General features: G+C 39.4%; 1 non-coding gene across 1 annotated transcript; it reads left to right on the top strand.

Moving 5' to 3' along the window:
- The first annotated feature begins 579 nt into the window (after window positions 1-579).
- Window positions 580-661, top strand: trnal-aag. The gene has a single exon. It is a non-coding gene; the product is annotated as a tRNA-Leu (tRNA).
- The last annotated feature ends 15,004 nt before the right edge of the window (window positions 662-15,665 follow it).

Below are 15,665 nucleotides of genomic sequence, written 5' to 3'. Positions count from 1 at the left end.
TGCGAGTACTGAACGAATTGGTTCACATCTCATGAAAAGTTTAGTTTCTTACGGAGTAAGTTTCGAAGTTAGGTCCCAGGTATAAACGACTCGAGTCAAGTGTGTAGCCGCGTAGCGTGTCCTTTGAAGAACCTCGGAAATGCCAACGCTTTGGAGGCCTGTCCATTATGCCTTTCGCTACATTTATTTGATTCTTATTGACATCCCTAAATAATCCAACAGAGTATAATTGTCGATCGCAGTGACTATGAGGTCTGTCTTGTAATGCCCCAACATCACGAAACGCGCATTGCATTACACTATGATTAACATTAGGGCCCCGTTACACTACGGTTAAGATTAGGGTTGTAGGAGGGTTATCTGTGTCAAAGGGCGTTTTCTGACTTACGTTGTCGTTATTACATGATCTATGTTATAGGTATTGCAAGGTGCAGCTAGACCGTTCTTGTTGTGGGACGGTTAACTGACGTTGTATGCATTGTTACAGACTACAGTTAGACCCTTCTCAAATAATCAACCAATAAACATTATAGCCTGTTGATAATGTTAATGTTGTTTACAGAATAACATCGCATGCGTGGTAGCGTGGCCGAGCGGTCTAAGGCGCTGGATTAAGGCTCCAGTCTCTTCGGGGGCGTGGGTTCGAATCCCACCGCTGCCAGTTCCTAATTTATATTTTCTGATATACTGAAAATACAATCCAGGGAGTCAATTTATCGTAATTTTAAAACATAAACAATACTAACTGAAAACGTTCTAAAAGCGCGCTCATGTGGAAATGTTAATTATGAAACGTAACACAAGAATGTGTATTTGTAGATTTACGATAGATGAGTATGAAATTGCCACGCTTTGGCCGTTCTTCTGTTCAGATGTATATACATCACGCTGTTTCGATGAACTGTGTAACGACTGTAAGCCGCTACAAACCTCTGTACGCCAGAAAGCAGTAACAATGAAGGGGCGTGTGAATCGCGTACATTTCCGAATATTATAAATGCATACATGTATGTAAAAGCATGTTAAACATGAAAAATAATGCAATCTATTTAAACTAAATATTCCATTAGTTAATGAAGTGTAACAAGTAAATGAATTCAAATTTAGTCTAATAATATACTGCAAATCTGGTATTTCTGAAGAAGTGTATTGTTTAATTGAATTTTACCATTGCGAGCGGCCATGTGAATATTGTACTAATATGCTTGCCGTAGGTAGAATGCTCAAGTGCACTTGTGTAAACTGGAGGCAGTGGGTTAGTGTTTTTTTTTTGTTGGATATAATGAACAAGTTGGTCAAATAAGGTACATTTGTGCTTCTCTCGTTAATACATGACGGTTGCATTTAAAAGAAGTGTGTAACAGTAAATCATACACAGGGTTGCCAACCGTTTCTAAATTTGCCGACACTCCGTTAAAAATGTATTAAACTCACCTTGTCCGTAAAAAAGTCACTGTCCGTAAATAGTTGTCTCACTTTCAGCGAACTAAACATTCCAGTGAACTCTTGTGTCAAAAAATCTGTGCAGATCTACAGATCTTTAAATTTATCCTAAGAGGTTACTTAAATACAACTTGTGATATGTAGGTCAATGTGTTGTGCGGCATGCTTACACAGAGTGCAATCTGTCCTAATGAGGAGAAGGCGTGTCCAAATATGCCAATATCATCAATTAGTCATTAAGGGTTATGGGGAGAAAAAGTTACTTAAGTGGAAAAAATAGAACTTGACAATGTGAGTGATGATGACAATCCCCCCCTAAAAAGTGAGACAGTGCCCATTTCAGTCCGATTGGACGAAGGACCCCGAAATTATGCAATGGATTTGATTGGAAAAGTACAACAGTAAAACTGCATTCTGTATGTAGTGCAAAAATACTTTTCTGTTGCGTCTGGTGGTGTGAGAGATGTGCGTAGCCACGCTGGTAGTAGTATATAGGAAGCATGATGCAATTGCAATGACAAGTATGCGGCAATCGGGAATATCTATTGTTCTTGCAAAAGAGCACCCTAAAAAAACGACACTTTGAACACAAGCTAACAAAGAGAATTGAAAATGGTCAACAGTTTTCCCTTCTAGCGTAATGGATGACCTCAGTGAATGCGTCAGCGGCTGGTTTCCTGTTAGCTAAGAATGCACGGTGTAAAAGCACAAAGTCCTTCATGCTAGCAAAGAAATTAAACTAGATTTAGCGAATATGCTCAGAAAACAACTGGTTACAATTCTATTGGACGAATGTACGGATTTTAGTACGTCGCAGAGTACAATATCGCTTTTATCGTAAGTTAGATAAAGAAAGCTGACGCCGAAACAGTTTTAAATGTGATATGGAGCTGGTTTCAGTTAGACGACACTCCACTAACAAATATAATTGCAACTGATTGAGCTAATGGGGTCATCGAGACGAAAAACTCGGTAATATGCAACCCGTGTGTTTCACGTACACTGCGGTTGTCACGTTGCAGCGCTCTGCACATCTGATACATGCAAAGCTTTGTCTAAAACATCAGAGCAGCTCTGCAGAGATATATTCAAATACTTTTCTAACAGATGCAAACGATAGCAGCTTTACAGAGAGTTACAGTTTTTTTTTACAGAGGCCGATGAACTGAAAATTCTGAAGCCTTGCTCCATCAGATGGCTCCGTTATCTTTATCCGTTATCCTTAATCAGTATAATGCCCTGATAAGTTACTTTAACTGATCAGACGAAAATGGCAGCTTCGTTACTGTAGAACGGATATCTCAGCAACTGTCTTATCCAATGAAAAAATATCAATGACTCTTTTAGTTTCAGTGCTACCACTGCTTACTAACTTCAACAAAATCTGCCAGCAGAACTCCTGCACTAGCTCTGCATTTTATGATGAGTGTCTTACCCTACCGAAAACACTGCTCTCATATAAAATTAAACCTCTTGTCTGCGGAAGTTCTTACAGAATTTGACATCGTTGATTAGGAAAACTATAAAGAGAAGCTGTACATTTTTATTAGAACATTAGAACAATCTAGTGAGCCCCCATTCACATTTGTTAATCGTGCTGATCAGTGGAGTGGCGTTGCTAATAAATCAGTGGCCCTTGAGAAAAAAGATTGAGGGAGCCCCATATAATATTGAGGAAAAGGAATATGCAGACTTAAAGAAAAAGAATGAATATATTTAGATTTAATATAGTTTTTTAAAAATAAGTGTTTTATGCCAAATATAAACTTTTTGTGTAAGAGGATGAGACTTGTAAATACCTTATTTCAGAAACATGAATAGGCCACTTAAAATGAAAATATTGGGGAAAATATTTGTAGGTTATTTTTGCATTTATTGACTGGACATTTAAAGTAAAGTAATTTAAAACTACTGCTGCATGGGTTTTTTTAAATTGAGAAGTGAATGCTTTATTGCTTTATGTGCTATTTTCATTCATATGTACGGTAATATTAATGACAGATAGAGCACATTGAATTGTATAATATCAGGTCAATGTATTATTTTCTGTATTGCAATTGGGATGATTTACAGTTTATGAAAATGTTACTGTCCTAGCACACAAATAAACTAGAAGATACATGTCAATCATATTGTCATGTAGAGCAGCGACTGGCCGACTGTAGCGTGTCGCCATGGGCTGAGCCTACTTTGTATTATATACTGCATAAGTAAGAGCCAATCTTAGAAAGTTAAAGCTTTGAGTTAAACTCATATTAGTGTTTGCTTAATTTGAATAGAATATAAATTTCTTTCATAGTCCTAGACAATGATATTGCCTTTTCCCCCTATACGTTAGTAAGAGATAGAACTTTCTTGCTATAACTGAGATAGAGTGTGTTGTTTCAGTTGTTGTTTAAAACAGGTCCCAGTATACTGGGACTTAAAGATACATTTTCGGCTTAGAAATTGGATAGGCATACAGTTTTCTGACCGTTATTTTGAAATGGTTCAGAAACGTTTTGAAGTGACTTGTAACGATTTTAAATGTAACAAGATTTAAGCTTTGAACAGAACTTTTCTTAACAAGAAATTTTCTTTTTTTTTTTATTTCAATTTTTTCTTTTTTGTGTGAACTATTTTACTTTGAATTTTAACTAAAACTTTTAAAAACAAAGATATTTTGTCCCTGGAATCATTTCAGCGCGTCAGGATTTTGTTGAATCACATTTTTTTATGCTAGAGTTGCTGAACCTTGGTCATTTTGGTAAAATGTAGCTACATTTTCGTCAGAAAACTTGCTATCTGAAGGCGTTGAACTTGAACTGGAAACTACCATCTGAGGACAGAGGACACTTGTGCTCCAGAACTCGTCAACGAAAGAATAAGAACTGAGCTATTCCGAGGTACTGTGCTCGTATCTTCTATCTCTGAATGATCGTAAATGAAAGCAAGGTCGCTGTACCTGAACTTGAGAAGATTTAAGAGACTATGATATTATATAAAGCATTGTGGATGATCGCTTGTGCTTTTGCCTGAGTCATGGAAGCCTCGCTGTAAGGAAGTCGTCTGTTGCTGTAGTGCTCGGTTGTGACGTATTTGATGCTAGAAACGTGTTGTCAATGATTGGAGCTGCTTGTCGCCATGGTGATGTCTAACCATAGCTCAAGTGAAATTGGGAGTGATCGGAGTACGGACTCAAGGCCAGAGAATGTGTTTGTGTATCCTAAAGATCACTTAAAGAAAAGGCAAGATCTACTTTCTAAGCTTGAGACTGAAATCGAAAGCCTTAAAAACATTCTGAAAAACCATATTGAAGTAGCGCAGAAGCTTGAAACATTTTGTGGGATGCGCGATCAGGCTGAAGTTATGATAAAAGAGTAATATCTGCGCTAAATAAAGAAAGCTTAATTAAAAAACAGAAAATGTCATTTGCAGAAAGCTCTAAGAAATGGAACAAATTTATTAACGGTACAGCGACATGGTTGAAAGATACAACTGTTTACCACACTCATTTGAGGAACAGCTAGTTAATCAATTCGGAGAGATCCAATTGCAAGAACGGGATCGTACAAAGTCATAAGTATGGCAAGCTTCTCCTCAGTTAAACTGCGCCCTCAATGCGGCTTGTCATCACAGTAAAATGCGGGGGCATCATCACCTTCTTCGGCAGTGTTGGTTGAACAAGCGACACTTGATAGTATCCCACAAACGCTTTGAGAGCTCCAAGCTAAAGTAGATAGGCAAGAACAATAAATAACTAGCGCAAGGGTGGACACGCAGAGCTCCAGAAACTATATATTAGACGTGCTAGCGTGGAATCAAGTCGAATTTCAGAAGAATCAAGTCGAATGTCAGAAAGCAATCACTGAAATGGCTAACTTGTTAACCCAACAACAGATAGCTCCTGTTTTAGTGCCTCCTGCACCGCGTGGTGAAGTCACAGGCAGGTCCCTTTATTCTCAGGCGACCCATTGGTTTACGCAGACTTTATCAGAGCCTTTGATCATGCTGTAGGCGAAGTATTAGTAGACACTCAAGATAAATTAGATTACCTGATTCAATACACAGGAGGTCCAGCTCAAGAAATGATTAAGGGTTGTCACTAAGTCAAGGTTATGAAAGGGTCAGAAAGCAACTTGAAAGTTACTATGGCAACCAAATGTTTGTGGTTGATGCATACATAAGTAAGGCAATGAAGTGGCCTCAAATAAAACAAAATGACGGAGAGGCCTTGAGAGACTATGCAACCTTTCTTGATAAATGTATGTACTCCATGACCAACTCAAGAAATCAAGCAGTATTTAATAGCAATGGAAATATCCGTACTATGCTGTCAAAGCTCCCATATTCCCTACAAGATAAGTGGCGAAATATAGCTTTTAAACTAGAAGAAGACAAAGAGTCAGACATTAGCGATTTAACTACCTTTTTACATCGACAGGCTAAGATGTTTATGCATCCAGTTTATGGAAAGGCTCAAACAGGTAGCACAGACAAAAAGGAAAAGACCAACAAAAGTAGGTCTCCTCTTAAGTACAGTCAAAGCTCAGGAGGTATTTTCACTACAAGTACAGTCATATGAAAAAGTTTGGGAACCCCTCTTAATTCTTTGGATTTTTGTTTATCATTGGCTGAGCTTTCAAAGTAGCAACTTCCTTTTAATATATGACATGCCTTATGGAAACATTAGTATTTCAGCAGTGACATTAAGTTTATTGGCTTAACAGAAAATATGCAATATGCATCATCACAAAATTAGACAGGTGCATAAATTTGGGCACCCCAACAGATATTACATCAATACTTATATTTGCAAAAGGAGGCACAACTAACAGCCTCTAGACGCCTCCTATACCCTCTGATGAGTGTCTGGATTATGGATGGAGGTATTTTTGACCATTCTTCAATACAAAATCTCTCCAGTTCAGTTAAAGTTGATGGCTGCTGAGCACGGACAGCCTGCTTCAATGATATTCAAGTCAGGGGACTGTGACAGCTATTTCTGAACATTGTACTTCTCCCTCTGCATGAATGCCTTTGTAGATTTCGAACTGTTTTGGGTCATTGTCTTGTTGGAATATCCAACACCTGTGTAACTACAAACTTTGTGACTGATGCTTGAACATTATCCTGAAGAATTTGTTGATATTGGGTTGAATTAATCCGAACCTCGACTTTAACAAGTCCCTGAACAAGCCACACAGCCCCACAGCATTATGGAACCTCCACCAAATTTGACAGTAGGTAGCAGGGCCCTCATGTATAAACGATGCGTACGCACAAAATGTTGTGTAAGCCTGTTTCCATGCTCAAATCGTGATGTGTAATACCTAAACCTGGCATAAAGCCACGCACATTTCCACGGTAGCTCATACCCTGGCGTACGCAAGTTCTCCGCTCGGTTTTGCAGACTGGCGGCACCCAGCGTCAAAGCAGTGCTACTGTTCCTGTTTGATTACCCTATCTTTTTCAGATCCACATCCCTGACACGGCTTTATAAATACACTGAAATTAACCGCATATTGTTTATTAGTTTAATGCATCTGATTGTAATTAACCTGTAACAATATAATGGTCCACAGAATGGTCAAACTACAGTGATCCCTCGCTATATCGCACTTCGACTTTCGCGGCTTCACTCCATCGCGGATTTTAAATGTAAGCATATCTAAATATATATCACGGATTTTTCGCTGGTTCGTGGATTTCTGCGGACAATGGGTCTTTTAATTTATAGTACATACTTCCTCAGTTTGTTTGCCCAGTTGATTTCATACAAGGGACGCTATTGGCAGATGGCTGAAAAGCTACCCAATCAGAGCACGTATTATGTATTAACTAAAACTCCTCAATGATATACGATAAGCTTCCCGTGCGGTGCTTGATTGTTTGCTTTTCTCTGTCTCTCTCACTCTCTCTGCCTGACGGAGGGGCTGTTTGCACAGAGGCTGTTTGCCTAGAAGATACGGACGCTCCTCTACAAAATGCCGCTTTATCGCGGTGCTTCTGCATACTTAAAAGCACAACAGCACGTATTGATTTTTTGATTGTTTGCTTTTCTTAGCGAGCGCTCTCTCTGTCTCTCTCTCTCTCTGAAATTCTCTGTTCCTGACACGCATTCCTTTGAAGAGAAGATATATTTGCATTCTTTTAATTGTGAGAAAGAACTGTCATCTCTGTCTTGTCATGGAGCACAGTTTAAACTTTTGACTAAAGGGTGTTATTTCATGTCTAGAGGGCTCTAATAATGTTAACAGTGTGGGAGAGTTTATAAGGGCTTAAAATATATAAAAATAGCCATACAAACATATGGTTTCTACTTCGCGGATTTTCTCCTATCGCGGGGGGTTCTGGAACGCAACCCCCGCTATCGAGGAGGGATTACTGTATTCTAAATACCATAGCTGCTTTAGCATTGTTACTCTCACTGCACCTTCTTCTTCTTTCAGCTGCTCCCATTAGGAGTTGCCACAGCGGATCATCTTTTTCCATATTACTCAACGGCACCACTCGTGTATTTATATCACTGTATCTGAGTGGGGAATCAAAGATCTACAGCAGCTGATTGGAAAGAGAATTATCGAGATACAGCATCAAGCACACGCTGCCTCAGCTATGCTGTCTATTGAACTGCACTCATACGGCAAACTCATACGGACCTCGCGGTTCAGAAACAGTTTCATCCCAAGAACTCTAAACGCACTCAATCAGTCCATCAAGTGCTCCTGGTAGAACAGTTTGTACTTATTAGTACAATCACCTCACTGTAAACTTACACTACAGTTATAATATTGTACAACCTGAGCCACTTTATAAAGCGCGTATTTACATATGGTGACGATATCATTCTTAAGACGAAATGCAGCAAAATATGTTTATTATGTTAAACAGATAAAACTTTAACTTCATTTAAATAATCTATATTGTTAACAATCAAACATGTGAGGACACGGTGCCGAAGCGCTATCAAGGAACTGGCTCGCAATCACAGGTTGTTCCTGCCTCGCACTTTATTCTTGCTGGTGCCATGCGACACTGGAAGGAAAGATGGATAGGATAATTAAACACATACTACGAAGAAATGTTCCTTAAAAGTTTTGAAGAATCGGCGTTCTAAGCTTACAGATAGCTTAACGTCTTTTACAGAGCTGATTGTGTGGCAATTGGGTATTTGGAGAAAGAAAAGTAAGGACAGGAATTGGAGGTTAGTACGTTTGAAAGAGACAGTACTGCGACAATAAATTATTTCATTGAAGGTCGTGCACGGCACAGCAAGCATCTTGCAGGAGGTAGGAACAATCTCTGGCTGAGGCACCAGCTCATCACTATCACTGTGCCACCGTGTTCCCATGTTTAATACATGGTTTAATTCTTATCATCATGAAAATGATATCACGTATACATCTCAGTATTTTAATTATTCAGAGAGCTGTAATATCACGAATGTAATGGATTCTGTGTCCTCTCCGAGGAAGAGAAAGCCCAGAAGCACATAGTGATTTACACACATAGAGCACATAGAAGTTCAAATACAAAACAAAGCATTTAACATGCTACTTAAGTTATGATGGGATTTGAGAAACTAGTAAACGATTTTAAGATGAAGTTTATGATATTCTACTTTAATGACAAAATAAACTACGTGATTAAAGTGGCAATTTTGGTATTAAAGTTGACATTTCGTACTTTTTTCCCCACTGTGTGCCTTTTTTTTTCTCTGTACCCTAATAAGCTTTCATATGACACTCAGACGATGGGCTACGACTCGCCTTTTCACGGTGACTTTGATATCTGACAACTTCTTTTTTTATTTCGGTCACTGTGTGACTTTGTGAACTTGAGCTTTCGAGTTTCTCCGTAAAATAACAAATAGTATGATTTTCTTTGCCTATACTTGGTATTCACTGAAATTCTTCTATTTTCCCTCTTGCTTTTGCCATTGCCTTTTCACAGAAGGATGAGCTTAGCTATTTTTATTGATTTGCATATTCAAAGATGTGTAATTCTGGGAGGAGTTGGGGCGGGACAGCAGGCAGGTGCAAGTGTGTTACTTTTAACGCTGACCGGGATTTATGTAGCGGAAAAATGTGGAAGTTGGCATTCGCACAGATTTATGCATCTGGATTATGTTATAGTGTGATTTCTACAGATACACCATCTGCAGCAAGATGTTCTTGCAGGTCTTTGGAGGTTATCTGTGGGTTGTCTGTAACCATTCTCACAATCCTGCGCATATGATGCTCCTGTATTTTTCTTGGCCTGCCAGACCTGCTGGGTTTAACAGCAACTGTGCCTGTGGCCTTCCATTTTCTGATTACATTCCTTACAGTTGCAACTTACAGTTTAAACCTCTGAGATAGCTTTTTGTAGCCTTCCCCTAAACCATGATACTGAACAATCTTTGTTTTCAGATCTTTTGAGAGTTGCTTTGAGGATACCATGCTGTCACTCTTCAGAGGAGAGTCAAAGGGAAGCACAACTTGCAATTGACCACCTTAAATACCTTTTCCCATGATTGGACAAACCTGTCTATGAAGTTCAAGGCTTAATTAACTAATCCAACCAATTTGGTGTTGCAAGTAATCAGTATTGAGCAGTTACATGGATTCAAATCAGCAAAATTACAAGGGGACCCACATTTTTGCACAGCCAGTTTTTCACATTTGATTTAATTTCATACAATTTAACTACTGCTTCACTAAAAATCTTTGTTTGGAAAACACCCAAGTACTCAGATGTTCATAGGAAATGAAAGACATACCACTGTGATCTTTTTTGTTGAAAGTAGAGTAAATTATTATGCAGACTGAGAGGGGTTCCCAAACTTTTTTATATGACTGTATTTCTGATGCTGCTGAAAAGTGGAATCGAGAAACCTTGGTCAAAAAGGCTGTTAACGATACCTGTGCATTTAAACAGCCTTGTGTATTCTGCAATAGTCAGCATACCCTTGCTGAGTGTAGTAAACTCAAAGAACTGCCACATAAAGAAGAAATTGACTTTTTAAAATCTAAAGGTTTATGCTTTCGCTGTCTCAAACACGGACACCTTGGTAAGAACTGTAAAGAAAGAATGAAGTGTCAGACATGTTCTTTTCAGCACCCAGATATCTTGCATATCAAAAAAGAGGTTGGAGTGAAACATACGCTATAGCCAGCGTGGCAACACCTACCGAAAGATGAGACTGAGACTAGAATTTGTGCCTTTACTGGGACCAGTGAAGAGTGCCCGCTGTACGTGGTTCCCGTTAAGGTAAAATCTAAGAAGAGTGAAAGGTATGTAGAAACATACGCCTTTATAGACCTTGGCAGTACAGTAACAATTTGCACTGAAAAGCTCCAGAGACAATTAAACCTTTAAGGAAGAAGAACACAAGTATTCCTAAAAACTATGAGTAATTACAATGATGAATCAAAAATGCGAACTCAATGTTCTGTCTTAACAGATTTGCAAGTCTGTGGTCTCAATAATGATGAATATATTGATTTGTGAAAGGTCTTTACACAGGTCTCCATTCCAGTGAACAGAGAAAGTATTCCACTACAAGAAGATATCGATAAGTGGGCATATCTTAAAGAGGTACGTCTATCTCATATTGACTCTGAAGTTGATCTTTAAATAGGAATCAACTACCCAGAAATCTTCAAGCAGTCGTAAGTCATACCTAGCCAAGGAGGTGGACCTCATGCTATGAAGACTGCACTTGGATGGGTGGTTGGTGGACCATACAAAGAGATAGATGACCTCGGAAAACAATGTGGTAAGCTGCCCAAGCATTCAGTCAATCGTGTGTCAATAACAGAAATTGAGGATATGTTGCTGCAACTGTACAACACAGATTTTCCATCGCGCACCTGTGAAGAGAAAGAGGAAATGTCACAGGAGGACATCAAGTTCATGCACATAGCCTCAGAGTCTACGAGACTGGTAGGTGGCCACTATTGCTTAAATTTGCCTTTGAAGGATGAAACACTTAAAATGCAGAATAATCGCTGTATTGCTGAACAGCGGGCTGAAGAGAAAACTGAGCAAAAATTCAGGTTTCCACGAAGACTATAAAGCCTTCATGAAGACATTATTGACAAGGGTTACACTGTCAAGGTACCCAAAGAAAGCCTGAATTGCAATGAAGGCAGGATGTGGTACATCCCACATCACGGTGTGTATCATCCAAAGAAAAATAAGTTTCAAGTGGTCTTGACTGCACTGCCACCTACCAGGGGATTTCACTTAATGAATAATTATTAAAAGGCCCAGGCCTAGCTAACATCCTCATTGGCGTCCTTACCGCATTCAGAAAGGAGCCAGTAGCATTAATGGCAGACATTATGTCAATGTTCTACCAAGTTAAAGTACCAGATAAAGACACTGATCTTTAATGCTTTTTATGGTGGCCTGAAGGTAATCGCTTTGCGTAGAACAGTCGAAAATGCCACAGATACATGATCTTCTTTTTATGAAGGTAGCTGTTGCCACAGATACATTTTCTGAAGAAGCTGTTAACACTGTTCTTAATAACTTCTATATGGATGACTGGTTAAAGTCAGTGGCAACAGAAGAACAAACAATAAAGCTGGCAAAGGACCTCCAAGCTCTATGCCTCAAAGGGAGATTTCACTTGACTAAGTGGGTGAGTAGCGACAGAGCAGTATTATTGTCTATTCCTGAAGAAGACAGAGCTCATGAACAAAAGGACTTAGACTTGAGTCTCCTTCCCACAGAGCATGCCCTGGGCATTCAGTGGTGCACAGAAACGGACAGGTTCAAATTTCAGGTTAAGTTACAAAACAAGCCTGCTACAAGGCATGGTATTCTGTCTGTTGTTAGCTCAGTTTACGATCCTCTTGGTTTTCTAGCACCCACCATACTGCCAGCAAAGCTTATTCTAAGAGACATGTGCAAAGAGAAATTTGGGTGGTATGAAGAAGTAGAGGGTGGCACGGTGGTGCAGTGGGTAGCGCTGCTGCCTCACAGTTAGGAGACCCGGTTCACTTCCCCATGTCTGCTGTTTCCTCCAACAGTCAAAAGACATGCATGTTAGGCGGATTGGTAATCCTAAATTATCCCTAGTGGGTGTTGGTGTGTGTGTGTGTACTTGTGTCCTGTGGTGGGCTGGTGCCCTGCCTGGGGTTTGTCCCCTGCCTTGCGCCCTATGTTGGCTGGGATGCTGGTTGGATACTGGATGGATGGATGAAGAAGTAGAAGTCATGGAAATGGAAAACATGAATGGATGATTTACAGTTACTAGCAGACTATAAAGTGATCAGATGCTGCAAACCTGCCTGGTTTGAAACCATAAAGACAGCACAAATGTGCCATTTTGCAGATGCCAGTGAAGAAGGATATGGCACTGTCACTTACCTTGTCTTAACCAATGAAGAGAGCAAAAAGCATTGTTCATTCCAGATGGGCAAGTCAAGAGTTGCACCATTGAAGTATGTCACGATTCCAAGTTTGGAGCTGACAGCAGCCGTGGTGGCAGTCAAAATGCTAAAAGGTGAGCTTCAAATGCCTTTACAAGAATCAACATTTTGGACTGACAGCACCACAGTGCTAAAATACATTTCAAATGAAAGTACTTGATTCAAGACCTTTGTTGCCAATAGAATCTCCATGATCAGAGATTCTGTAGCACTTTGAGCTACATTTTTTTTGTATGAATATGTGCTATATAAATAAATGTTGATTGATTGATTGATTGATCAAGCATCCAGAGGGCTAAGCATAGAAAACTTCTTATTGAAGCCCGAACATGAGTGGCCAAAAAGACCAGATCAACTGAAAGATTCACTCTTTGAAGATGATCCAGAAGTTAAAACTTGTGCAGTCAACATGACAAGAATAGAGGAAGCGAATGAGCCCATCAACAAACTAATCACCTACTTTTCAGATTGGCTTTGCTTGAAGAAAGCAGTGGCTTGGTTCCTCAAGCTTAAAGACATACTACTGCACTTAAAGATGAAAGAAAAACATTTCGACTAGAGGTTAATCAATCTGGAAGTAAAATGGTGATGTGTAGTTTCAGGCAGCACACAGACTTGTTAGTTACTAAAAAATGTCTCTAGTTAAGGCATCATTTGTGGTCAGCTTTCTTCAGAACTGGCTGCATGCCGTCTTAATATGGCTGCCGGGCTGTGCTCTTTATCTTGTTGTTCTTGTCAGTTCATGATGTGAGATGCTTCTCCATCAGATGTTAGTAAGAGAGAGAGTGAGGTTAATCAAGTAAATTTTATAGATGTTCTGTCCAACCCCTACAGCCAGTAGGACATTGTGGTACTTAAAGAGTTCTGATACAAGCCAATTCCAAACAGCCATACTTCAGACCAATGGGGAAATAGAACATCTTAACGCCTGCCATCCCCCAAAACCATTTGTTGAGGTAAAGCTTGGCAGTTAGGCAACCTGGCTTTGTGTGGGGGATGAGAGAGAGACTCTAGCAGAGAAACATTTGTTTCAAGCACTTCCCCAACTCTGTCATAAAATTCACTTTCCTGACTTAGTTTTGCCTAAATTACAAATAAAGACATACAAAATATTTATCAACTTATATGCAAAATCTCACATCACAACAGTATAGTAATTGTCTCCGCCCCTGCATAGTTAATTACGGGCCGGAAATGTAAGAGCCAATCTTAGAAAGTTAAAACTTTGAGTTAAACTCATATTAGAATTTGCTTAATTTGAAAAGAATATAAATTTGTTTCATAGTCATAGACAAAGGTATAGTCTTTTCCCCTTATAAATTAGTAAGAGAACAATGCCACCAGCTACATCGGCTCTGGATATTCTCACTTCCGTAAGTAGATTGTTTTATCAGAAAGTCTTTTTTGTTGAATGAACTCAAAACGGTGTTCGAGAAAAAGGAGATCTTGATATGCCATTCATGATAAAACGTGTACAGTTTCCCATGAGAATAGCTTTTGCAATGACAATTAACAAATCATAAGGACAAACATTTGAAAAAGTTGGCTTACTTATAAGAGACAAAGAAATGATTCTCACTCATGGCCAGTTACACATTGCATAATCACAATGTAAGACCAAGCAAGGAATCAAAATTCAATGTGATCTTCCAAAAGTTCATTCCAAATATTGTTTTTACTGAAGTTTTAGAATGAAAAGTGAGATGTAACACCTCCCATGAAAAAAAACACTTTAAATTGTATTTCCACAGGACCAAACCCAGGGGTTGGCGAGCAAAGCAAGCAGGGGGCAGAGCCCCCTAGTATATCTCTGTATTATAAAAAAAAATCTTGGGAGGGAGACTAGGGAGATGAGGCATGATCTTCTCGGAAGACAATTTAATATCCTGCGAGAAAAGGCAGTGAGACAACAACATTTAAAACAAGTTCACGGACATCACAGCAGTTGTTGGAATGCTTTTGGCAGACACACTTCATGTGGTCCCAGCTCTTAAAACAACGATAAGCAATAAGCACAACACGCAGCTCGCCAGTAGCAGCAAGCCAGCACAATCCGACTGCTTCTCCTTAGCATGTGTTCATCCCCCCCTCCACAGCGTGGGTGGCAGAGACGCAAAGTGTTAAAAGGACAACTGCTGTACAGGCTTTTAAATGATTGATGTGCATAGTAACAAGCAAAACACGCAGCTTGCCAGCAGCAGCAAGCCAGCATATGATCCAACCACATCTCCTTAGCGTGCACTAAACCCCCCACAACCCCCTTCACAACTCGAGCGGCAGAGACGCGAAGTGGCAAAAGGACAGCTGCTGTACAGGCTTTGAAGTGATTGACACACAGCGCGGCAAACAGAACACGCAGTATGCCAGCAACAGAAGCAGAAAGACAGCAGCTGATCCGATGGCATCTCCTTAGTGTGCGTTCAACCCCCCCCTTCACAACACGAGCAGTGTTATATGTCGTGTAAGAAAAAGATTTAACCTCGCCCGGGGCTTGAAATAAAGGACAAGTATTGTTTTTACAAAAGTTTTAAAGTAAAAGTGAAAATAATGCATATGTAATAATTCCTATGAAAACAACAATCTCTCTTTAAATTGTATATCCGGTAAACCAAACCCAAGGGTGGGCGAGCCCCTTAGTATATATTAAAATGTACCAAGCAGTTATATAGGAATAATGTATTTTTTTCTTTTTAACTATATTTTTATCCTGATTTTCATTCTACTTTTCTAGGTGTTATAATTGTTTAATTAATTCATTACAGTGATCCCTCGCTATATTGCTCTTCGACTTTCACGACTTCACTCCATCGCGGATTT

Source organism: Polypterus senegalus, chromosome 3 (genome assembly GCF_016835505.1).
Source record: "Polypterus senegalus isolate Bchr_013 chromosome 3, ASM1683550v1, whole genome shotgun sequence".
NCBI classification, from domain to species: Eukaryota; Metazoa; Chordata; class Cladistia; order Polypteriformes; family Polypteridae; genus Polypterus; species Polypterus senegalus.
The sequence above is the reverse complement of the archived record's forward strand: the minus strand, read 5'-3'. Positions and strand labels throughout refer to the sequence as shown.